At 41.0% G+C, this 26,461-nt stretch overlaps 1 protein-coding gene across 3 annotated transcripts in view; it reads right to left on the bottom strand.

Annotated features, from left to right (window-relative positions):
- Window positions 1–26,059, bottom strand: part of KIAA0513 (KIAA0513 ortholog) — a 93,255-nt gene extending 67,196 nt beyond the window's left edge. For 2 of the 3 annotated variants that reach the window (XM_043981797.1, XM_043981795.1), the window contains exon 1: window positions 5,279–5,419. The gene's annotated coding sequence lies outside the window, so the exon portion shown is untranslated. Of the gene's footprint in view, window positions 1–5,278; window positions 5,420–21,307; window positions 21,432–25,987 lie in introns of those variants that run through there. The other variant, XM_043981796.1, reaches the window with a different exon arrangement.
- Between the last annotated feature and the right edge of the window lie 402 nt (window positions 26,060–26,461).

The raw sequence follows: 26,461 nt of genomic DNA, 5'->3' as shown, positions 1-26,461 counted from the left end.
GGCCGTGAATGCCTGACTAAGGCATTTTACCTCTTTTCAGTAAGCCATCAAAGGGGTGATGATGCAATTATAACTACTCTTTATTTATTTTTTTTTATTATTTTTTTTTTAGTGAGGCAAGTGGGGTTAAGTGACTTGCCCAGGGTCACACAGCTAGTGTTAAGTGTCTGAAGCTGGATTTGAACTCAGGTCCTCCTGACTCCAGGGCCGGTGCTCTATCCACTGCGCCACCTAGCTGCCCCATAACTCCTCTTTATTGTGGTAGTGGTATGCAGGGCAGACTGCAAACAAGAGGGCTAGATGAGAGGTTACTGCAATAGCCTGGTCATGAGATAGAATAAGGACCTACAGAACAGTGCTGGAAGTAAGATGGCTTGGAGGGAAATATTAAGAAAGTAGAATTGACAGAGGACAGCTAGGTGGTGCCAGAGTGCAGAGTGCCAGGCCTGGAGTTATGAAGACTCATCTTTGGGAGTTCAAATCTCATCTCAGGCACTTTCTAGCTGTGTGACCCTAGGCAAGTGACTTGCCTTTCTTTGCCTCAGTTTCCTCATCTGTCAAATAAGCTAGAGAAGGAAATGGCAAACCCCAAATGGGATCACGAAGAGTCAGACATGACTGAAAAATGACTGAACAACAACATAACACTGAATGACTAAAACTCAGCAACAGAAGTGACAAAACTTTGAGCCTGATTAGACAGGAAGAAAAGTGACAAATCAGAACTCTAGAACTCGGATGATAACCCTTCAATAAGCAACTTTAAAGTGTCTCTAGGAAAGCTGAGCTTCTCAAAGTTGTTAAGCTCTTTCTTTAAACCAAAGCATGTAGCGATACCACTTCGTATAGAGAAACAGTCACTTTCAAAGACTCACATAAAATAACCATGTGTGCTAAGTCTTCTGCCAACCTCAGTGAAGTTTTTCCTTTGCAAGGATGGCCTAAGCGAAAGCCCAAAGGGAAGAAGTGATTAATCTCAAGTCATACCACAGAACCCAGCTTGGACACCCTACAGTCTTAACCCTAAGTCACTACATGGCCCACATTGAAGACCTTTCAGCATCTCAATTTCTAAAGGGGGTAGATTAGAAAACCTCTAAGATTTAAAGACCACAGAGCTCTACCTCTTATGAGCCAATGTGCAAAGTATTATCAAGAGTGGTATTTGGGCTTATCGACCCCTTCCATTCCCTCCCCCAGTGACATCTGTGGGTTCCCATCCTCCCCTCTCCCAGGCCCTTTCCACCACTTCTACCATTAAGAAGCTACCATTCGGGCAGCTAGATGGCGCAGTGGATAGAGCACTGGCCCTGGATTCAGGAGGACCTGAGTTCAAATCTGGCCTCAGACACTTAACACTTACTAGCTGTGTGAACCTGAGCAAGTTACTTAACCCCAATTGCCTCTCCAAAAAAAAAAGAAGAAGCTACCATTTGTTACCCCCATTCCTTCTACCCCACCAAAAGAACTTGTTCCTTGATGGGGGAGAATGAGGTTTGAGACCCTGGCAATGGTCATTACAATGGTTGCTATTCCTTGGGTTAGAACAATGAATTAGTCTTCTTAAGAAGTCTTAATAGCTAATTTCACCTCCCTAAACTATCTACTGCATAAATCTTCCTTTCTTTTATGCTACCTCAGCTACTGTCTCTTGACTTTCAAAACACAGCATCTCCAAACACCTATGCAAATTTCATTCTTGCAGTGAATAACCAACAGACCCTAATGTTTTACTCACAGACAGTGTGGGAAATTAAACATGGAAAAGGCCTTAGAAATCTTTTTTACCTGAGGAAACTGAAACACAGGAAATTTAACTGAATTGCCCAAGGCCACTGAGTTGATGTGCATCCTTTCCCTGATTCAACCCCAACCCCCTATCTATGTTCTGTGATTTCTATGTAAAAGCCCCAAGATCAGGAATTTGGAGAATGAAAGGATCTTAGAAGCTAAATTAGTCCAGTCACGTTATTTTACATATTAAAAACTGAGGTATAGAATGCATAAGTGACTTGCGCAAGGTCCCACAGTTAATTCTGCCCAGGACAGATTCAAATCTAGCACAGTTTTCACTGTCTCACAGTACTGCCCTGGAGAAAACCTTGTTAAGCAAAGGCAGCATGCTATAATAGCAGCACCACTGACTTTGGAGTTCAAATATCTTGGGACAGCTAGGTGGCACAGTGGATGAGAGCACTGGCCCTAGAGTCAGGAGGACTGAGTTCAAATATAACCTCGGACATTTGACACTGTGTGACCCTGAGCAAGTCATTGCCTTGACCAAAAAAAAAAAAATGAGGTTTATGACCTAGCCCTGTCACTTACAACCTGTGGGAACTTAGACAAATTATTTCCTCTTTATGGAGAAAATGAAAGGGACAGCTCACTTTTAGCTCCAATACTATCGTTGTTTGTTCTTCTTTCTCCAAGAGTACTACTCACATGCAGTGAATTGGATTTAAGTGAGCAAGGGCTGTGCAAAGTCACCAGCCTCACTCTCTTCTCTGGAGCCATATAGAGCTAGATATAGATCAAGACAACTGGAGATGGCCCCAGATGCAGTGGGAGCTGACTCCAATCATCTATGATCTCAAATGAAAACTGGACAAGGTAACTAAGAAGGCAGCACCTTCAGTTTCACAACCATCCTATTTCTCTATAGGGTGGAGGACAAGCAAAACTATGTTGGGCCAGAATTAAAATGCTCTACATTGCATCACTACTTCAAAAGCAGCCTAGATTATTTGGAAATCCTGTTCACTTAAGCAAAATGGACTTCTCCCAACTCTACTTCCTTCTGGGTTTCTTAAATACTCAAACAAATCTAATCAGAAGCAGTGGAAAGCAGAAGGCTGCCTTGAAGGTAGGGGAGGGGTGCTGTGTTCCTGGGTTAAGAAGCCGAGCAGTGACTCAGGGAGGAGGGGAGCTCTGGCAGCTGGGAACTTTTATCATTATTATTTTTTTAAAGACCTAAGACTCATATGAATACAATCAGTCCCTAATTAGTCCTCCCACACAGAGATCCTTGACAGAGGGCCTGTGCCTCCCCATAGAACTCTGTTCCACACCGTCTTCAGGGGGTGCCCTTTAAAGAGCCCCCTTAAAGCTCCCCACAATATACAATGAACATAATGGAGGGCAAGTGGTTTGCCCCTACTTTACAATGACCCTAAAATGAATTTCCCTAGAGCCTGCCTTGACTGTAATACAAACAAACAAACAAAACTCCACAGGAAGGGTCTTCTAAGAGGGCAGACCTCAAGTATTTGGGGGGGGGGGGCTGTCCAATTTGAGAATCAATTTGTTCCATTGCTTCCCTAAGGGTGGAACCAGGTGTAAAAAAATGGAAGTCCATGGAGGTAGACCTAGGCTTCATGTCCCAGCAAACTTCCTAACAATTAAAGCTGCCCAAATGTGGACTGGCTTGCCTCAGAAGGTGGTAGGTTCTCGCTCCTTTATTCAAGCAGAAGGTACATGATTACTTAAAAGGTATGCTATAGTGGAGGGTTGCTTTTATTCTGTTATTTGCCTTTCTTTGTATTCCCTGAACTTAGTACTCAATGTGTTTAACAAACCCTAGAGACCACAGCCACTTGGTTTTTCTTTTTCTTTTTCTTTTTTTTTTTTTTTGCGGGGCAGTGAGGGTTAAGTGACTTGCCCAGGGTCACACAGCTAGTGTCAAGTGTCTGAGGCCGAATTTGAACTCAAGTCCTCCTGAATCCAGGGTCCGTGCTTTTATCCGCTGCACCACTTAGCTGCCCCTCCTCCTTGGTTTTTCAATGGAAAATAGCACAGGAAACATTTTTCCTCAGGCAAAGACTTATCAACAAAAACAGGACCCCAGTTCTAATTACCCACAAAGTGGAGGCGTGTACTCAAAGACTGTCAGCAGCTATCAATCGCCAGAACAGGAACTGAATTTTAATAGAAATCATTTTTTCCCTTGATTATCAAATATTTCCCTTTACTGGGCTAAATTCGGATGTAGTATGTACTGCTCCAACCTCTTGAACCTCCAGGCCGGGTTGGAGAGAAGTTCCACAGGCTTAGGTCCGCAGCACGATCTAAACCAGCTGTGGCCCCAACAGCTGTTGGCCTGCGCATGGAACACTGACTCACCACAGCGACGGCTTCCACGTCAGTGACACCTCCTCCTTCACCTGGGCCAGGGAAGAGGCGGGATTCTGCACCTGGCCTTGGTACCGAGCACCTCACTGAAGGGGGCTCAAGGCTGTCGATTCACACACCAAAGGCTCTTCCCCCCACCCCCATTTCCCCTTCTAAAATCCTGCAAACTTCGGGAAGCAAACCCCGAAAAGAGAGAAAGTAAGCCGCTCTGCTCCGGCTTCCAAAGGCGTCTGCCTCTGCCTGCCTGCCTGCCCTGGAAGCTGCCCCAGCGCACCGGGTAACAGCTGTCCCGGGGCCCTGGAGGAAGCAGATGGAGTCTCTGGCTCGCGAGCCCCCAACCCAACTGAGGCAGTGCGGAGAGTTGGGGAGGGAGGGGATAGCCAGGCAGGGAAGGGGGGAGAGGAAAAACTTGGGAAGGAAAAAAAGGGCAGCAATGCACCCCCAAAGGCACTAGATAAGGCTTTTGTGGGTTTATTCCTCGCGCCCTGCGAGGCACCTGATACCCCACTGTCCAGCCATTTCTCCCTGGAAGACCTGATGTTGCCCACCTTCTCCTTACTCCCCCCTCCCCCTAGACAGTCTCAGTACTAGCGAGGGGGGGGGGGTCTTTGCCATTTCTAATTCCCACGTTGACCCGGATTTTGCAGACCCCCCAATTCCCCAAACCCCTACAACCTTCTCCCTCAACCACCCCCCAATTCCTGGTTCGTACAGCTCCCTGTGACCCCACAAAGCTCCCCAATCGAACAGCGTTCCTAGGGGGCCACATCATTCCTGATGTCGCACCCCTCAGGAACTCCTGTCGCCCCCTTCCGCCATTTCCCCCAGGACCCCCTAATGCCTTTTAACCCTCTGGAGACCCTAAAACCCCTCATACCTCCTAGGAAGCCCGAGGTCACCCTCAACTGCAACTGATCCCTCCGCACTCTAACCCCGAACCCTGAAATCTGCTCTCCTATCTCCACGCATCCCGCGTGAGGCACCCCCCCTCCCCCGGCCATGTACCACTTGCCTTAGCTGGACGGGTCCCTCTTCCCGCCCCCCACCGCACTGCGCTGCGCTGGCTCCAGGCCGAGGGAGCCGGGCCGAGCAGCGCATCTCCCACCCTCCGGCTGCGGCGACCGCGGCGGCAGCGGCGAGCCCGTCTTACCGCGGCGGGCTGGCCCGGCAGGCTGCTTCCAGTTTCCACGACCGCCGCGGCACCAGCAGCACCCAGGTTCTGCCAATGCGCACCGCCCGCAAGCCCAGCTGTCAGTCCGCCGAGCCCCTCCGTACTGCGCAAGCGCCGAGGCTGAACCCCTTTTCGCAGGAAGCCAGCCAGTGCAGGAAAGAAGGGGTGGGGAGGGAGGAGTGATGGTGGAGTAGTAAATGGTCTGGTGTCACGTGATCGGGGAGGTGCCAAGATTCGGACGCTGGGGCTCACCTGCTGATATGTCCTCCCTCTCACCGCTCTTTCTCCGGGTTATCTTTATTAATAACATTTGATAAAAACAGATGCCATTCCTGTAACTCTTCTCACCTCTGCCCTTTCTTTTCTGCCACCACCCAGCACAGTCTCTTATCACCGTCACTCAGACCACTGCCACAGTACATAATAGGGCACTGGACTTGAAGTCAGGAAGACTTGGGTTCAAATACGGCTAAAAGCACTTACTTATTAGCTGTGGGCCCTGAGCCAATCACTTAATCTCTTTGTGTTACAGTTCCCTCATCTGTAAAAAGGGGACCAGGTGGGGGCATCTTCTAAAATTGTCCCCAGTCTTCCTACCTTCAACCTCCCCCTCATCAATCCATCTTTCCCTCAGTTCTCAGACTAATTTTCCTTACCTTTCTTTCCTACCTGCACGTCATTCATCTACTCCAATATCGTCACTGGCTCCCTACTGCATACCAAGTAAACCTCTTAACTGCTGTGTCTAAATTCCAAGGCCTTCCACTATCTCTTGCAACCGTACGTTTCCAGCCTTAATCTACGGAACTCGGATCCAGATCGGACCACAATAGCCCCCCTCCTTCCAACAGGTATTTTTGTAAAATAACACAGATATAGCCTTTCTTCCTGGAATGCTCAGAAAGCCGAACTCCCAGTTTGCCTCTTGAATTTCTTTCAAGTTCAACTCAATGCCACTTTCTCCAGGAAGTCTATCTTCCCTCTGGCTATGTGAAGGCCTTTCTTCTCTGACACCTCCTCTGACCCATATTGGGTGGGTAACTGAATGTGGGGAGGTCTCCAAAAATTTGGCCACAGTAAAAGTTTATGTATACCTGTCTTATACACCTATATGCCCCTGGTCACGTAAAAATTTCTCCTGGCGAAATTAGGTAGAGAGTGGAAAAAAGTTTAAGAAGAAGCCCTGCTGTAGAAGGTGGGCACTATTCCTAGTTCCTACAGTACAGCTTCTGCCAACACTATTGCTCAGAAGTCCCCACTAGTATTGTTGTTGTTGATTAATCTTACCTGACTCTTTGTGACCCCATTTGGGGTTTTCTTAGCAAAGACAGTGGTTTGCCATTTCTTTCTCCACATCATTTTTTACAGATGAGGAAACCGAGGCAGAGCAAAGTGACTTGCCTAGGGTCACAGAGCTTATTTAAGAGGCTAGATTTGAGCTCCATCTCATTTTACAGATGAGGAAACTGAGGCAAACAGGATTAAGTGACTATTCCAGTGTCTGAAAGCAGATTTGAACTCAGGAAGGTGAGTCTCAGGACCCAGCACTCTATCCACTTCACCCCCTAGCTGCCCACTTATCAAACACTTAGTATATGCCAAACATTGTGCTAGGCACTAGAAGTACAAAGATAAAATTAAAAGTCTTTGCTTTCAGGGAGTTTGCATTCTATAGGGAAAAGCAACATGTACACAAAGGAAGTAAATACAAAGTTAAAAACAATGTGGTACTCTGGGTTCCCACCTCACAACTATCAGATTGGCTCATGTGACAAAAAAGGAAAATAATAAATGTTGGAAAAGCTGTGGAAAAATTGGAACACTAATGCATTGTTGGTTGAGTTGTGAACTGATCCAACCATTCTAGAGAGCAATTTAAAACTATGCCCAAAGGGTTTGGGGACTGTGCATACCCTTTGACCCAGTATTACCACTAGTAGGTCTGTATCCCAAAGAGATCATAAAAAAGGACCCACATGTACAAAAATATTTATAGCAGTTCTCTTTGTGGTGGCAAAGAATTGGAAATCAAAGGCATGTCCATCAGTTGGGGAATGGCTGAACAAGTTGTGGTATATGAAAGTAATGGAATACTATTGTGCTATAAGAAATGATGAGCAGGGACAGCTAGGTGGTGAGGTGGATAAAGCACCGACCCTGGAGTCAGGAGGACCCGAGTTCAAATCCAGCCTCACACACTTAACACTTACTAGCTGTGTGACCCTAGGCAAGTCACTTAACCCCAATTGCCTCACTAAAAAAAAACACAAAACAAAACAAAAAAAAAAAAGGAAGGAAGGAAGGAAGTAAAAAGAAATGATGAGCAGGCAGATTTCAGAAAAACCTGGAAAGACTTAAGTGGACTGATGCTGAGTGAAGTGAGCAGAATCAGGAGAACATTGTACACAGTAACAGCAACATTGTGTGATGATCACCTGTGATAGACTTGGCTCTTCTCAGCAGTGCAATGATCCAAGACAATTCTAAAGAACTCATGATGGAAAATGTTTTCCACATCCAGAAAAAAAAAGAACTGTGGATTCTGAATGCAGATTGAACCATACTATTTCTACTTTTGTTTTTTTGTTTTTTGAGGTTTTTCCGTTTTGTTATGATTCTTCTTTCACCATGACTAATGCAGAAATATGTTTGATGGGATTGTACATATATAACCTATAAAGGGTTGCTTTCTGTATTGAGGGGAGAGGGGAGAGGGAGGGAGAAAAATTTGGAACTAAAAATCTCATGAAAACAAATGTTGAAAACTATCTTTATGTGTAACTGGAAAATAATAAAGTATTTTTATGATTATAAAACAAAACAAAACAAAAAACAGTATATGTGGGGGTGATCATTAGAAAAGGCCTCCACTAGTAGGAGTTAAATTTTTAAGGAAGCTAAGGATTCGAAGAGACAGAGAGGTAAGGAGGTAATGAGAGACAGTCTGGGCAGAAGCACATTGGTAGGGGCGGCTAGGTGGCGCAATGGATAAAGCACCGGCCTTGGATTCAGGAGGACCTGAGTTCAAATCCAGCCTCAGACACTTGACACTTACTAGCTGTGTGACCCTGGGCAAGTCACTTAACCCCCATTGCCCAGCAAAAAAAAAACAAAAACAAAAGCACATTGGTAACAGATAGAATGCCATGGGTGAAGAACAATTTGGGCTGTAATATTGAATGCACAAAGGGGAGTAATGCCTGCACGAATCAGCTGGAACCAGATAGCAAAGGGCTATAAATACCAAACATGGTAGTTTTTATTTGAGTCTAGAGGCAATAGGGAGCTACTTGAGCTTTTGAGCAGAGGAGTGACACAATCAGATATTTAGGAATATCTTCAATAGCATTGTTTTTTTTGTTGTTGTTGTTTTTGTTTTTGTTTTTTTAAGTGAGGCAATTGGGGTTAAGTGACTTGCCCAGGGTCACACAGCTAGTAAGTGTTAAGTGTCTGAGGCCAGATTTGAACTCAGGTACTCCTGACTCCAGGGCCAGTGCTCTATCCACTGAGCCACCTAGCTGCCCCTCGGTAGCATTGTTGAGGATGGATTGACAAGAGAAGACACTGGAGTCAGTGAGACCAATTAGTAGCCTGTTATACTAGTTTAGGGGAGAAGTAATGAGGATTTGAATTAGGGTTATGTTTGAATGATGGGAGAGAAGAGGACAGATGGATACTCATTTCTAGTGTATTTATTAAGTAATGGGGTATATTCAAGTTATCTTCATTGGTGTCTTACCATCTTCTACACTGAGACCTCCATGACAACAGAGATGGAATCTTATCTTGACTATGTATCTCCTAAACCATATATTTATACCATAAAAAATTAGAGACTAGAGATATATTTCACAACTATGAGTAGAGGGAGAATTGTGAACTAAAGAAAGGAAAGGGGGTATTCATAGATGATAAAGTAAACAATTTGAAGTATATCAAATTAAAAGGTTTTGCACATAAAACAAAACTAGAATGAGAAATTGTGACATGGTTCACATCTTTGAATCAAATATCTCTGGTAGAAGTCTGATACCCAAAATATGTAGGAATCGGACACAAATATATGAGATCAAGTCATTCTCCAAAGGATAAATTTCCAGAAGAAAAATATAGATTATTAAAAACTATATTAAAAAATAAATCTCTAGTGACAAAAGAAATAAAGTTCCTGTAGGCATAAGACTATATACAGAGGAAAGCCCACCCTAGTTCCAGCCCCATCAATGACTGCCAATACTTCCAAATACAACTTTGGACAAAAGGACACTAGAGGAAATCCCTATTTCTAGACTTTCTATTCCTTTGTTCAAAAGGGCTCCTATGGGGCAGCTAGGTGGCACAGTGGATAGAGCACCAGCCCAGGATTCAGGAGGATCTGAGTTCAAATCTGACCTCAGACACTTAACAATTACTAGCTGGGGCTGCTAGGTGGTGCAATGGATAAGGCACTAGCCTTGGATTCAGGAGGACCTGAGTTCAAACCCAGCCTCAGACACTTACTAGCTGTGTGACCCTGGGCAAGTCACTTAAACCCCATTGCCCTGCAAAAACAAAAACAAAAACAATTACTAGCTGTGTGACCCTAAGCAAGTCACTTAACCCCAATTGCCTCACAAAAAAGGGGGGCTCCTACAAGCTCATAAGGGCCATTCAGGAACCTCTTCAGGGGCTTTATGATGTCTTGCACTAAATGCTCACAAATGTTTGTTACAGAAGAATTTCCTGTTAAATTCTGGAAGAAGTCTATGGCATCAAATTTCCTGGAGTTCCGTGAAAATAAGAACATCCCACCCGTCTATATAGGAATAAACCTTTTCTGCATTTTTTCAGAATTTGTTAGAATGTAAGCCCCTTGAGATCAGAGGCTGCCTTTCCTTTTACATGAATTTGTATTCCCTGTGCTTAGCACAGTGCCTGACACATAGGCAGGGAAAGACATTGATAAGGTAGTTCTATGAAAAGAGCCCTGTGCTGAACACTAGGAGACCTAATTTTTTTCCTTTAATTTTTAAAAAATTTTAAACTTGGGGGCAGCTAGGTGGCGCAATGGATAGAGCAACAGCCCTGAATTCAGGAGCACCTGAGTTCAAATCCGGCCTCAGACACTTACTAGCTGTGTGACCCTGGTCAAGTCACTTAATCCCAATTGCCCAGCCAAAAAAAAAAAAAAATTTAAACTTAAATATAGGGGCAGCTAGGTGGTACAGTGGATAAAGCACTGGCCCTGGATTCAGGAGTACCTGAGTTCAAATCCAGCCTCAGACACTTGACACTAGCTGTGTGACCCTGAGCAAGTCACTTAACCCCCATTGCCCCGCAAAAAAAAAAAAAAAAAGATAAAAAAAACCACTTAAATACAAAGGAAGAAAAAAAAAGAACATTTCCATGTACACAGTAGAATATCACGAGAAGATTCAATCAATATAAAACAGTGAATTTTCATTTCAAACTATGTAATAAATTTTTCAGAGCTACCCAGCTTTTCTGTGCTTCCTTCTAAGTTTTCTTTTGTTCTGTGCTATGCACTTTGTATTTTTTTTGTCTCCCCCTCTCCCACCCTGCCCTAGAGAAGGCTACAATTAAACATGAATGCATGCACACACACACACACACACACACACACACATACATATTTGGTAATATGTATGTGTAAAACCATACCATGCATGCTTCTATTTATGAGTTCTTTCTCTGGAAGTGGATAGCATCTTCATAAATCCAAGTCTTTCCTTGTTTTTTCTAAAATCAACCAGCTAATCATTTCTTACAGCACAGTAATATTCCATCACAATCATATATCACAACTAGTTTAGCCTTTCCCCAACTGGACATCTATCATTTTAACCAATCTGATAGGTGTAAGATAATACCCCAAAGTAGTTTTAATTTGAATTTTTCTCATCAATAATGATTTAGGGAATATTTTCCATATGACTATATATAGTTTTTTTAAGTTTTAAACATTTTATTTATTATTTTTTTTAATGAGGCAATTGGGGTTAAGTGACTTGCCCAGGGTCACACAGCTAGTAAGTGTTAAGTGTCTGAGGCTGGATTTGAACTCAGGTACTCCTGACTCCAGGGCTGGTGCTCTATCCACTGTGCCACCTAGCTGCCCTATATATAGTTTTGATTGACTCATCAGAAAACTGCTTCTTCAGCTCCTTTGACCATTTATCCTTTAGGTAATGACTTGTATTCTTATAAATTTGCCAAAGTTCTTCATATTTTTGAGAAATGAAACCTTTATCTGAGAGACTGTCTATGAAAATTTGCTCAACCCCACCCCAATTTTCTGCTTTCCTTCTCATCTTGCTTACATTGGTTTTATTGGTACAAGAACTTTAAAATTCAATATAATCTAAATTGTCCGTTTTTACACCTCCCAATGCTCTCTATCTCTTATTTATTCCTAAATTTTTCTCTTATCCTCAAGTCTGATAGGTATTATGTTCCATGTTCTTCTAATTTTCTTGTGATAGTTTCCTTTATATCTAGGTCATGTAAACATTTTGCCCTTGGCTTGGTACATGCTTTAAGATTTTGCTCTAACTTAAAAAGCTAGAAAAAGAACAAATTAAAAATCCCCAATTAAATACTAAATTAGAAATCCTGAAAATTAAAGGGGAAAATAATAAAATTTAAAGCAAGAAAACTATAGAATTAATCAATAAAACTAAGAGCTGGTTTTATGAAAAAAACAATAAAATAGATAAACAATTGGTTCATTTGATTTAAAAAAAAAAAAAAGAAAGAGGAGACAGCTAGATGGTGCAGTAGCTAGAGCACCGGCCCTGGAGTCAGGAGTACCTGAGTTCAAATCCAGCCTCAGACCCTTGACACTTACTAGCTGTGTGACCCTGGACAAGTCACTTAACCCCAATTGTCTCACCAAAAAAAAAAAAAGAAAGAAAGAAGAAAACCAAATTACCAGTATCAGAATGAAAGGGGTGATTTTACCACCAATGAAGTGGAAATTAAAGCAATAATTAGGAACTATTTTGCCCAACTGTATGTCAATAAATTTGACAATCTAAATGAAATGGATAAATATTTACAAAAAGATATTGCTCTATGCCCAGTTTCTGCCAATTGCTTTCCAGCTTTCCCAACGATTTTTACCAGATAATGAATTCTTATGCCCCAAACTTAAACCTTTACATTTGTCAAACAAAAGATTACTATAATATTTTGCCACTGTCTATTGTATCTCCACTCATCTACCTTTCTGTTTCTTAGTCAGTACCAGATAGTTTTTATATTTACTCCCTTATACTTAGTCAGTACCAGATAGTTTTTATATTTACTCCCTTATACTATAGCTTGAGGTCTGGTACTACTGTACCTCCTCCCTTTACACTTTTTTTCAGTAGTTTCTTTGAAATTCTTGACCTCTTGTTTTTCCAAATGAATTTTGTTGTGATTTTTTTCTGAGTAAAATAATATTTTTAAAAGTTATTTATTTATTTATTTATTTATTTATTCCCATTACATGTAAAGATAGTTCTCCACTTTTGTTTATATGAGCTTTCCAATTTCAAATTTTTCTCCCTCCCAGGTAATCTAATATAGGTTTTATATATATCTATATCTATATCTATATATATATCTATATATAATAACATTAAACATATTTCTGCATTAGTCATGTTATAAGAGAAAAATCAGAGCAATGAGGAAAAAACCTAAAAAAAAACCCCTCAAAATAGAAAAACAACAGCACCAAAAACAAAAGAAATAGTATGGTTCATTCAGTATCTATACTCCACAGTTCTTTTTTTCCCTGGATTTGGAGATCCTCTTCCATCATGAGTTCCCTAGAACTCTTCTGTACCATTGCATTGGCGAGAAGAATATAGTCCATCACAGTAGATCAACACACAATGTTGATGATACTGTGTACAATGTTCTTCTGGTTCTGCTCATCTCACTCAGCATCAGCTCACACAAGACCCTCCAGGTTTCTCTGAACTCCTCCTGCTCATCGTTTCGTACAGCACAATAGTATTCAATTACATTCGTATACCACAACTTGTCCAGCCATTCCCCAATTGAGGGGCATCCCCTCAACTTCCAATTTCTTGCCACCACATACAGAGCAGCTATAAATATTTTTGTACATGTGGGTCCTTCTCCCTTTCCATGATCTCTTGGGGGAAAAGACCCAAAAGTGGTATTGCTGGGTCAAAGGGTATGCACAGCTTTATAGCCCTTTGGGCATAATTCCAAATTGCTCTCCAGAATGTTTGGATCAGTTCACAGCTCCACCAACAATGCAGTAGTGTTCCAATTTTTCCACAGCTTCTTCAACTTTTATTATTTTCCTTTTTTGTTATTTTAGCCAATCTGATAAGTATGAGGTGGTACCTCAGAGTTGTTTTTATTTGCATCTCTCTAATCATTAGTGATTTAGAGCATGTAAAATAATATTTTAGTAATTTAATTAGGATAGCATTGAATAACTAGATTAATTAGATAAAATTGTCATTTTTATCATATTTCTTTGTCTATCCATGAACAATGAATATTTCTCCAATGATTTAAATCTGACTTTTTTCATATAAACAGCATTTTGTAATTATGTTCACGTAGTTCTTGGGTCTGTTTTGGCAGGTATACTCTCAGGTATTTATACTGTCTCCAGTTATTTTAAATGGGGTATTTCTTGTTATCTCTTCTTACAGGGGCTTGTTGGTGATATATAAAAATGCTGATGATTTATGTAGGTTTATTTTACATCCTACCACTTTGCTAAAGTTATTAATTGTTTCAACTAATGTTTTAGTTGTATCTTTAGGATTTCTGAAATATATCTTCCTATCATCTGCAAAAATAGTTTATTACCTTATTTCCCACTATGATTCCAATTTCTTTTTTCTTCTTATTGATATTTCTAAAATAATATCAAAATATTGGTGACACATAATGTGGTTTTCCTGTTTGTCTCTTTAATTAAATCTATTTTAGTTTTAACTTTGTTAGCGACCATGATTGCTACCCCTGCTTTTTTTTTTTTACATCAGCTGAAGCATAATAAATTCTACTTTTGTCCTTTATTTTAACTCCTGTGTATCTCTCTCATTTTTAATTGTTTCTTATAAACAACATATTGTTGGATTCTAATTTTTAATCCATTCTGCTATCCATTTCCATTTTATGAATAAATTCATTCCATTCACATTCAAAGCTATATTTACTAGTTGTGTATTTTCCTCCATTTTATTTTTCCTCTCTATCCTTCTTCTTTTTTTTTTTTTTAATTTTTTAAATTTTTTATTTTAGTGAGGCAATTGGGGTTAAGTGACTTGCCCAGGGTCACAGAGCTAGTAAGTGTTAAGTGTCTGAGGCCGAATTTGAACTCAGGTCCTCCTGAATCCAGGGCCGCTGCTCTATCCACTGCGCCACCTAGCTGCCCCCTCTCTATCCTTCTTGTTCTGTTTACCCTATCCCTCCTTACTCATCTAATTTACTTCTAACCACTACTTTGTCCTCCTATTCCTTAATTTACTCACCCCTCTGAGTACCCCATTTATTCTCTCCACCCTCCACCTTGATCTAACCCACCCCTCCAAGAGTCCCTCCCTTATCTTCTCCCCTACTCTCCAACTTCTTAATCTATATAATCTTCTTTAAGACCTTCCTTTATCCTCTCCCCTTACCCTTTTATTTCTTTATTAATTTGAAGACTTTTATAGCTTTCTAGATGTAAATGTTGTTCTCTGTTTAACTGGTTATGAGAGTAAGGTTCTAGTCCTACCAGCCCTCTACCCCAGCTTGCTTCTTCTCTATCAGTTCTACCTTTCATTTGTATTTGCATCAGATAATTGCTCCTTTTTACCTCTCCTTACCCAGTTTTATTTTTTAGAACCAACCCAACATACTCAGCTCAGGCCAAACCTTTTTTTCAAACTACTAAAGTAATGATGACAATTTTAAGAGTACTGATAACATTTTCACATATAAAAAGTAAACAGTTGTACCTTATTAAGTCCCTTAAAACTGGTCTTTAATGTTTACCTTATGTTTCTTCTGAATCTCATATGTCCACTAGTTCTTGGTGGTTGTTGCTGTAGTTGTTTTGTCACAAATACCTAAAAAGTCTTTCAGTTCATTGAATGTATATGTTTTTTTTTTATTTAGGATTATATTCAACTTTGTTGGGTAAGTTACTTTTGCTTGCAACCTCAGCTCTTTTGCTTTTCAAAATACTATGTTACAAGACCTATGGTCTTTTAATGCAGAAGCTGCTAGGTTTTGTGTGATGCTGATTTTAGCTCCATGGTATTTAAATTGTTTATTTCTTGTTCTTTGTAGTACTTTCTCACTATTTTGAGAGCTTTGAAACTTGACTATGATATTCCTTTAAGTTTTCATCCTGGGATCTCTTTCAGGTAGTGATTCTCATTTTAAAATTTCAGGGCAATTTTCCTTAATAATTTCTTATAATATTGTATCTAGACTCTTTTTTGGTTGTAACTCTCAGGTAGTCCAACAACTCTTATATTGTCTCTTCTCATTCTATTGTCTAGATCAGTTGTTTTTCTAATAAGATGTTTCACATTCTCTTTTTTGTTGTTGTTATTTTCTTTTATTTATTTTTTAGTGTCTTATAACGTCATTAGCTTCCCCTTGCTCAATTCCAGTTTTCAAGGAGTTATCTTCTTCCTTAAATTTTTGGATCTCTTTTACCATAATTTTCTTTGATTGTTCTATTCCCCCCTCCCCTCCAATTTTTCCTCAATCTCTCTTACTTTGTTTTTGAATTCTTTTAAAATTTCTTCCAAAATCTCTTTTTGGGCTTGTGACTGTCTGATATTTCTCTTTGAATTAGGAGTGGCTTTTTAAACTTCACTATCTTCATTTGAATATGAATGCAGATCTTCTCTATCCCCATAGTAGCTGTTTATGGTCAGGTTCCTTTTCCTTTACTTACTCATTTTTATTTTGTTTTATTTTATTTTTGGTAGCTTATTATTGTAATGAGCCCTAGCCACCAGGAGTGGGGAATGGTACCTTAACCTCAGGTCCCTCTTACTGTTATTTTCTGCACTCTTCTGGGGCTGGGTGGTGGGTGCGTGGGGAACCTCAGGCATTCCTCTCCCCATAGCTAGGGCCCCCAGTCAAGGTGTTCCACAAACACTCTTGCTCCCTGTGGTCCCTCCCTTCACTGCAAACTTTAGCTTTCCCCTCTGCCCTGGAACTAAAACCAGGGACTCCACTTTTCTGCAAATGCAACCAGAAGGGTTCCCATCCCTCTGCTACTACACTTGCCACTCACCAAGCCATAGGGCCTTTCCTGAGGTTCTCTCAAGTTGTCTTAGGAGTGATGTGGGATGGAATTTGGGGTCAAATTGATTGTGAGTCGTCCCAAAAGAATTACAAGACTCAGTGACTCAGTTTCCCAAGTTTTATTGCAATATTGTGGGTAACCACAGGGAGAGAACCAGAATATTAGAAAGGTATCTCTCAAATAAGGAAAGGAAAGACAGTTATATTTATAGTATGGATAAACTGATTATCAGTCTCATTATAATAATCTCCACCTTGGGGAGGTACAAGGGAGGGCCTCTCCTACTTATTATAATATTCTCCACCCAGGGGTGTTACAAGGGAGGGTTTATCCTAATTTGGAGTTCCTGGGGGTCCTAAGCCAACCCCCAAGGCGAGTACCTTTTTCAGTGGAGGTGTTTTGGGGGTTTACACATCATAAGGTGAATCTGGGGACAAATTTGGCCTTTTCTGCGCATGTCTCTTTCTGATTCCCATGGCTAGTTTCAAAATATAATCATTTTTCATTAGAATTTTTATAGGTTGTCTTTTTCCTTTATTGTTATTTTGACCTGACCTGTTCTGGTCCGTTATGGATGTTGATCACTATGGGTATGAGAACCTAACATAAGTTATCCATTAACTGGGATCTGACTCCCTTTTAGAGCTAATTTCTGTATTAGAGCTTGGGTCTTATATTTTTCTATTAACCCTTTTTTGCCTCCTACATCAGGAAGACAACTGGTTTACCCCAACTTTTATTTCTGATGCTCTACATTCTCTCTCTTTTTTTTTTTTTGTAGGGCAGTGGGGGTTAAGTAACTTGCCCAGGGTCACACAGCTAGTAAGTGTCAAGTGTCTGAGGCCAGATTTGAACTCAGATCCTCCTGAATCCAAGGCCAGTGCTTTATCCACTGCGCCACCTAGCTGCCCCCCTACATTCTCTTTAAAGAGAAGATCTGTCTTTTTTTGTGGGAGGAAATTTGGAGAGTCTAGCCATTTTCAGACCTACTCTACCATCTTCCCAGTATCCTCTCCTAAGAGATCTAAATTCTAATCCTGATTCTGCCATTAATTTGATGTGTGATCTTGGAAGGAAGGAAGCAAGTGTTTATATAACACCTACTATGTGTCAGACCTATGGTAGAGCATTCCAAGCTCATAGTGGTCTGATCTGCCACAGTCAGACACACTATAACTTGACTCTAACATAATGATGTCATTTTGGTCCTCCTTCAAGAACAAAGGACAACAACCTATGTGTTTAATAAATATTATATCATTTGATCATCACAACAACCCTGGGAGGTTTGTTGGGCAAGCCACTTCTTAGAGTGTCTCAGTTTCTGCATCTATGTATTACATATGACACCATCAAGGGTGGTATGATCACTCCTAGTCCTCTTCAGTGATTCATTCAGACCCTTGTCTCCTGCACCTCCACCTAACATCTAAGGGTATACTCAGGTAACTATAAACCTTCTTAGTTCTGAGAGTAGCTGAGTCCACTTGCCCCTTGGCTATGTATGTCTCTTTTGTTGGTGGTGGCCATGTCTTTGTCTCTCTAGGGTTTTAGTTTGTGTTTCTACCAATCCTACTAGCTCCTCCTTTTATCCCATTACAGGAATTCCTTTAAAGACCTGGCAAGGACACACATAGAGGCTTTAATCAAAATAGTAAGAAACAATAAAATCATATTAGCACTGATGCCCTTAGCAAGCATAATCCTCAACCCATAGTCTTCTTCCAATTTTCTTATCAGTTTCCTGGTGGCAGGCAAGCCAAAAACCCCAGTTGATTACCTTACCCTGTTTGCTCTCAGAAAGTAGTTCCTGTTTCCTTTAAGATCAAATACAAACATTCTCTTCCCAACCTGGTTTCTTTTTTTTTTTTTTTGGTGGGGGGGGAAGGGGGGGGGTAATGAGGGTTAAGTGACTTGCTTAGAGTCACACAGCCAACCTGGTTTCTATCCATATCTCTAGACATATTATACATTACTCCCTTCCTCACGTTCTTGACCAAACTGACCTTACTGAAATTCCTTGCACATGGTATTCCATCTCACACCTCTATGACTTTATGCAGGATTTTATCCCCTGCATAGGATGCACTCTGCCTCTTATGATCCCCAGCTTCCTTCCAAACCCATTTCTAGTGCTGCCTTATACATGAGACCTTTCCTGACTCATCCCAGCTGCTACTGTCTACAGAAAAATTGCATTTATTTTGTATCTACTTGTATTGGTATATATTGTTTCCATGATAATAATAACAATGACAATAATTATATGTAGCATCTACTATGTGCCAGGCACTGTGCTAAAGGTTTTACAATCTTTATCCACTGCATCTCCCAGCTGCTAATAAGAATGTAAGCTCTTGAATACATGAGCCATTTTATTTTTTGAAATTAGCCCATTGCCTTGGACATAGGAGGTACTTAAAAATGTCTTTCATTAGATTCCTTCTGTTTCTGTTCCTGTTGCACCAGGCAGATCTGTGGGATTCCCCATCCCCAAAGGATGTAAACTGGCTGGATATCCTAGTTCCCCCCAAAGCAGCCCAAAAGAAAAAAAAGTACCAGGTGGTGAAAAGCAATCTTTATTTGTACACTATTCTGCAAGCTCCTACTAAGGGGAGGAAGAGATCATAGGGTAGCCCTTGTTCTTCAGACAAGGGGATGGAAGGAGTATGGTATGGGGGAAAGAGCCTTGAATTGGACATCAGGAGAACAGAGTTTCTAAAGGAAGCTTGCCACTCACTATTTGGGTAACTTCAGTTATGTCCCTTAACTACTCTTCAAACTAGAAAAGTTGAAGTCTCATAGATTTATTGTGAGGCTCAGGGGGCTTAGTGCTACATGATGATGTTACAAAGAAAGGCAAATACTCTCCTTGCTCTCAAGGTGCTCACATTCTAAATGAAGATACTCATGGCAAAGAGTTTTACATTCAGAGGCAGAGCCAAGATGGTGGAGAGAAACAGGAAAAATCTGTCTCACTTGGGTAAAGGGGGAGCATAGCATAGTGCAGTGCAGAGGGTGTCTGGGCTAGCTAGCAGGAGACTCTTAGCCACAGCGCAGATCAGCAGTTAAGGCCCCTCAGTCCTGGCTCAGGTGGCTAGTGGCACAACAGGCTAGTTGTGAGGCTCCTAGGCCCAATATAAAAGGCTATCTGCCAGCTGGGGTATCCACTACACAACAGGTGAAACTAGGCCAGACCACCCCAATGCAGTGAACAAGCCTTTTAGCTGCTGAGGCCTCAGAGCAGAGAGCCAGTGATTAGGCCCCTGGCCCCCAGCAAAAGAAGCTTGGTACAGTGTCCCTTGTGCCCCAGGAACAGAGCTCAACTTTAAAAGGTACAAAATAGCTAAAATATGAAAAATAAAAAAGAACCCTCACCATAGAAAGCTACTATGGTGACAGGGAAGACAAAAACACAAAATCAGAAGAGGATAATACTGTCAAAATGCCTACATGTGAAGCCTCAAAGGGGAAGATGAATTGCTCTTGTGAAAATGGGTACCTTGATGTGCTTGAACTGCCCTCTCCCCAATTATCCACATAATCGGAAAAGCTATATGAAGACTGGCTGCCTTGGTTAGCACACTGACAATACTTTGTGTGACCAGACAGTAAACCCAGTTGGACAGGCAGGGAATCAGTAACTCTGAAGCCAATCAAAGACTTATCTGACTGAAGGATATGTGACTATGGATATGGACCTTATCTTCAGTTATTTCCCATCTTTGGAATAATCCTTTTTCTTTCTGAAGAGATGTCATCAAGACCTTGAGCTAAACTACCTATCACCAGGAATATCTTCTGATTTATGTGTCAAAGGACACATCTTCCTCCCCTGGAATTCCTTACATACTCCCTCTTCCCTTTGGGAGTGGGCCTTTCTAAACTCACCTTTCCTCCAAATTCCTTACCTGTCTGTTTAAACTGTATATAAATCCTTGCAATCTATTGCAGGGTGTCCTATTCAGCAATAGGCTGAATAGCACTCATGATCATGCTAGATTTTCTTCCCTGTTTAATAAAAGCTTTCTTTTCATTTTTACAGGCCTTGTCTTTCTCTGGTTTTCCTTCCCTTTTAGGAAGAATGGGGTTTAAATCTCAAGAACTGGACTTTGTGTTTTCTGGAGAGCTGGCCTTAGCATTCTCCAGTTTTCCCCTTTACGGAAAAGAGATCTAAATTCCATTTAAGAGAGTGTTTGCCTCAGTTTAGTTTCAAGACCAAAATGCCCTATTGAAAGAGCTCAAAAAAAGACTATAACTCAAATAAGAGGGGTAGAAGAAAAATTAGTAAAAGAAATGAGAGTTATGAAAGAGTCAATAGCTTGGGAAAAGGACAAAAACTGACAGAGGAAAACAATTCCTTAAAAAATGGAGGGGGGGGGGCGCAGCTAGGTGACCCAGTGGATAAAGCACTGTCCCTGGATTCAGGAGGACCTGAGTTCAAATCCTGCCTCAGACACTTGACACTTACTAGCTGTATGGCCCCGGGCAAGTCACTTAACCCTCATTGCCCTGCAAAAACAAAACAAAACAAAACAAAAAGCAATTGGCCAAATTGGGGGGTGGGGGGGTGGAATCCACTAAAGAAAACAACTCCTTAAAAAGTAGAATTGGCCAAATGGAAAAGGAGGTACAAAAGATAACTGAAGAAAATAATTCCTTAAAAGAACTTTATATTCAAGATCTATGAGAGATATGAAAAGACACCCCCAACCTACCCTTTTGTGGAGGTGGGAGGTCCACGGCTGTTAAACTGTGCAGGTTTTCATCCTTTTTCAGTGTATTGATTTGTCATATGGAATCGCTCTCTTGCAGATGGAGGGGAAAGGATACTTGGGATAACTATGATGAGGGAAGAAACAGAAAATAATAATAAAAACTTCTTTTTAAAAGATAAAGAGGTGTATATATACATACACACACATACACACACACACACACACACACATATATATATATAAACTATATCAGATTACCTGCTATCTAGGGGAGGGGGGAGGGAGTGGAGGGAGGGAGAAAAATCTGAAATTGGAAAGCTTGTATAAACAAAAATTGAGAACTATCTTACATGTTACAGGAAAAAAATAAAATATTTTGTTACCAAAAAAAAAAAAAGATATACAGGGGCAGCTAGGTGGCACAATTCATAGAGCACCAGCCCTGGATTCAGGAGGACCTGAGTTCAAATCCGTCCTCAGACACTTAACACTCACTAACTGTGTGACCCTGGGCAAGTCATTTAACCCCAATTGCCTCACCAAAAAAAAAAAAAAAAGATATACAGTATTTTATGTGGTAGCTAGGTGGTACAGTGCACAGAGCACTGTCCCTAAAGTTGGGAGAAGGGGCAGCTAGGTGGCGCAGTGGATAGAGGACCAGCCCTGGAGTCAGGAGGACCTGAGTTCAAATCCGGCCTCAGACACTTAACACTTACTAGCTGTGTGACCCTGGGCAAGTCACTTAACCCCAATTGCCTCACTAAAAATATATATATATATAAGTTGGGAGGACCAGAGTTCAAATTTGACCTGAGACACTTACTAGCTGTGTGACCCTGAGCAAGTCACTTAACCTCAATTGCCTTAAACATTATATCAATCTTGCCAATGGACCCAGATGGCTCTGGCAGAGAAAGTGAGGCTGGTGACTTTGCATAGCCCTCCCTCACTTAAATCCAATTCAGTGAAAATTCACCCCCCCATGTCATGGTCTTCTAGAACAAAGGATAAAGAAAAATAACAACTGTATCTGTACAAAAGGAAGGTAGTATCATAGGGAAGGCACTGGCTGGGATATGATATGGAGGAGACTGTGAGTTTCAAAGGTAACTAAAAGCAAATTTGGATTTGAATCTAGGTCCTCTGTTTTCCAGTCCAATATTCTTTCCATTACATTACATTAAAGTGAAGAGATATATTTGAAATTATAACCATGATAATAGAATGGAAAAGATGTGAAATCATCTTCTAACCAAGAACGGCTTGGAAGGTCAGAAGCAGGGAGCTGCTGTGCTGATAAAGGAGTTGATCCCAACCCCACAGTCACCCTGACACAGATCCAGTCCCAGGAAGGCCTCACCAGAGAAGCAGACCCCCAGAGTCTCTGAATCAGCTGAAGCCCCAGTGTTGTCTGGAACTAAGCTCACAGTCTGGTGAGAGGGCTGAGCCCTGGGCAAGGGGGAGACTACAGGGGTCTATGCTGGTGCTAAGGCAGAACTTGGATTTTACACCCCTGCAAAGAACCAGGAGGTAGGCTTAAGTAGCAGTGGCCCAGGTGGGGGAGGGGCACAGGCTCATCAGAGCTAACGACCACAACACACAAAGCTGGTTGATTGGCAAGTTGGTCTGGAGTCATCTAAGGACCAGGGAACAGGCCGGGCGAGTGAAGAACCTGATTCTCCTTAAATCATACCACCTGGGACTTCTTAAGCTTGGGATACTGCAGCCTGGAAACAGTGCCCCACTTTAAGGAGCTAAAAGTCTAGTAAAAGAAAGGCAAGATGAGCCAACAGAGAAAGGTGAGGACCAGAGAAAATTTCTTCAGTAACAAGGAAGACCAAGGGCCACCTTCAGAGGAAGATGTCAACATCAGGGCCCCTATATCTAAAGCTTCCAAGAAAAATATGAATTGGTCTCAGGCCATAGAGGTGCTCAAAAAGGACTTTGAAGATAAAGTTAGAGAGGTAGAGGAAAAAATGAAAAGAGAAATGAGGGAGATGCAGGAAAGACATGAGAAAAATATCAACAACTTGAAAAGTCCAATTGGCCAAATGGAAAAGGAGGTACAAAAGCTCTCTGATGAAAATAATTGCCTAAGAATGAGGATTGAACAAATGGAAGCCAGTGACTTTATGAGAAACCAAGACACAATAAAGCAAATCCAAATGAATAAAAAAATAGAGGGCAATGTGAAATATCTTCTGGGGAAAACTGCTGACCTGGAAAATAGGTCCAGGAGAGATAATTTGAAAATTATTGGTCTACCTGAAAACCATGATCAAGGAAAGAGCTTAGACATCATCTTCCAAGATATTCTCAGGGAAAATTGCCCTGAAATTCTAGAAGAAGAAGGTAAAATAGAAATGGAAAGAATCCACCAATCAGCTCCAGAAAGAGATCCCAAAAGGAAAACTCCTAGGAATATTATAGCCAAATTCCAGAGCTCTCAGGTCAAGGAGAAAATATTGCAAGCTGCCAAAAAGAAAGAATTCAAGTAATGTGGAGCCCCAGCCAGGATAGCACAAGATCTAGCAGCTTTTGCATTAAAGGATTGGAGGGCATGGAATATGATATTCCAAAGGGCAAAGGAAATGGGATTACAACCAAGAATCACCTACCCAGCAAAACTCAGTATAATCTTTCAGTGGAAAAAATGGGACTTTAATGAAAAAGAAGACTTTCAGATATTTGTGATGAAAAGACCTGAACTGAATGGCAAATTTGACTTTCAAATACAAGACCCTAGAGAACCATAAAAAATTGGAGCTGGGGGACATGCCTGGGGTCGTACAGTGGGTGACTGTCTTGTGTCTGAGGCCGGGTTTTGGCTGGGATCCCCCTGGATCCAGGGGTGATGCTTTGTCCACTATGTCACTTAGCTAGGTGATGACATCTTTAGGGTTAAATTGAGGGGTGAAGAGAATGCACTGGGGGAGGGGGAAGGGCAGAGGTGAAATCCTACATGAAAGAAACAGGAAAAAACTTATGGAGTGGGGGAAGAGATGGAGAGGAGCAGGGCAGTAAATGAATTTTACAGTCATCAGAAAAGGCTCAAAGATCTTAAATTCATCAGAGCTGCCTGAAGGAGGGACTAACAGACACACCCAACTGGGTAGAGTCATCTATTTAATCTGGGCAGTAAATGAGCCTAACACTCATCAAAATTGGCTCAAAGACCTCATTCTCATTAGAATTGGCTCAAGGAGGGAATAATGTACACACTCAATTGGGTGGAGTAATCTCTCTCACTCTGCAGGAAAATAGGAGGGGAAGGGGATAAAGAGAGAGGGACAAAAGAAGAAAGGGCAGAGTGGGGGAGGGGACAGACAGAAGCAAATCCCTTTTGAAGAGTGATAGGATGAAAGAAAATGGATAATAGAATAAATATCATGGGGAAGGGAATAGGACAGAAGGGAAACAGTTAACAATAGTAATCATGAAAAAGAGAAAAGGGGGAAAAATTGTACAAAAAATATTGATAGCAACTCTTGGTGGAGGCTAAGAATTGAGAATCAAAGGAATGTCCATCAATTGAGGAATGATGGAAAAAGCTGTGCTACATGATATTAGTGGAATGGTCTTGTGCTACAGGAAATGACAAACAGGATGATCCCTGAAAAACCTGGAAAGACTAATGAACATCAATGTATAGTGAAGTGAGCAGAGCCGGGAGGACATTGTACATAGTGACAACAATATTGTTCCATGAGCAATTGTGAATGACTTAACTACTCTCAGCCATGCAATGATCCAAGACAATCCCAAGAAACTAATGAGGAAGCTTACTATGCACCCCTATAGAAAGAACTGATAAAAAGAACACTTGTAGATTATACATATATAACCTGGTTGCAATCTTGTGGAGGGGGGAGGAAAGGGAGAGAGAGAGGGAGAAAAATTTGGAACTCTAAATCTTATGAAAATGCATGTTGAAAAGTACCCTTACATGTAACTGGAAAATAAAATAAATGTTTGTTGCTGGAAAAAAAAGAATGGAAAAGATGTGCCTTTAAAAAAACCCGGGAAATTGAATTTTTTTTTCTAAATCTTAATAGCATTTTATTGGTTTTCAACATTTGTTTTTATAAGATTTTGATTTCCAAATTTTTCTCCCTTCCTTCCTTCCCTTCCCCCTCCACAAGACAGCAAGCAATCATATATAGGTCATATATATGTTCAATCATGTTAGTCATGTTGTGGAAGAAGAATCAAGACAAAAGGGAAAAACCTCAAGAAAGAAAAAAACAAAACAAAAATGAAAATAGTTCAATCTGCATTCAGATCCCACAGTTCTTTTTCTGGATCTGGAGAACATTTTCCATCATGAGTCCAGGAAACTTTAAATAATGAACTTCATTTGGAATATTTCCTGTTTGTGTATTTGAATGTTTGTATTTGCTAGTGATTAAATTAATATTTTAAGTGCTCTCAAAATCTGCTTCCCATATATGACCTCATCAGCCCCAAATCCAAAAATCAAGGCAAACGCAGATCATTTCAGATAAGTCCAAATACTTCACTCTTACATCATCCCAGCTCTCCCAAATTTCTGTGATTTTGTAAAGTCTAAAATAATAAAAGTCTAATCAGGGGATTTTTTTTTTCTAGAAAAACATCATTAGAACCTATAGTGTGGAAACCTGCAGAGGATGAAAATATGACAATATGATTGCATCTTACCTCAGAGTCAAAGCTGATTTGGCCATCACGTTCTCTGTGGTACTGCTCAGCCCGTGTTAATTTCTCAAGGTTAGTCCATCTGAAGAGCCACAGAGCTCCTTCTAGTGGTAACATGCTGGGATTGTTTGTTTATATTACAAAGTCTGAACTAGTTTCTAATGTTGGTTTTAGGAGATGGATATTTTTATTTTCTGGAAAGCATTGCAGTAAAGAAGGAAATGCATTCCAATTTTCTGTGCATCAGGACTAAAACGACAACAACAAGAAGCCAGGGATAATTTAAAAATCACCTTTACTGAGTGGGGAAAAAATGCCTATTCATAAACATTTACTAATTGTCTCCTATATGAAAGGCACTGAGCTAGACACTGGGAATATATCTAGGACCCCCTTAGTGTGAATAAAGAATCCTCTGAAGTGTCATATTATTGTGAGTCACATTTCATATTTCCATTAGGCTGGGACCAATTGTAT

This window comes from Dromiciops gliroides, chromosome 2 (genome assembly GCF_019393635.1).
Source record: "Dromiciops gliroides isolate mDroGli1 chromosome 2, mDroGli1.pri, whole genome shotgun sequence".
NCBI lineage: Eukaryota > Metazoa > Chordata > Mammalia > Microbiotheria > Microbiotheriidae > Dromiciops > Dromiciops gliroides.
This window is presented reverse-complemented; position numbering and strand designations above follow the sequence as displayed.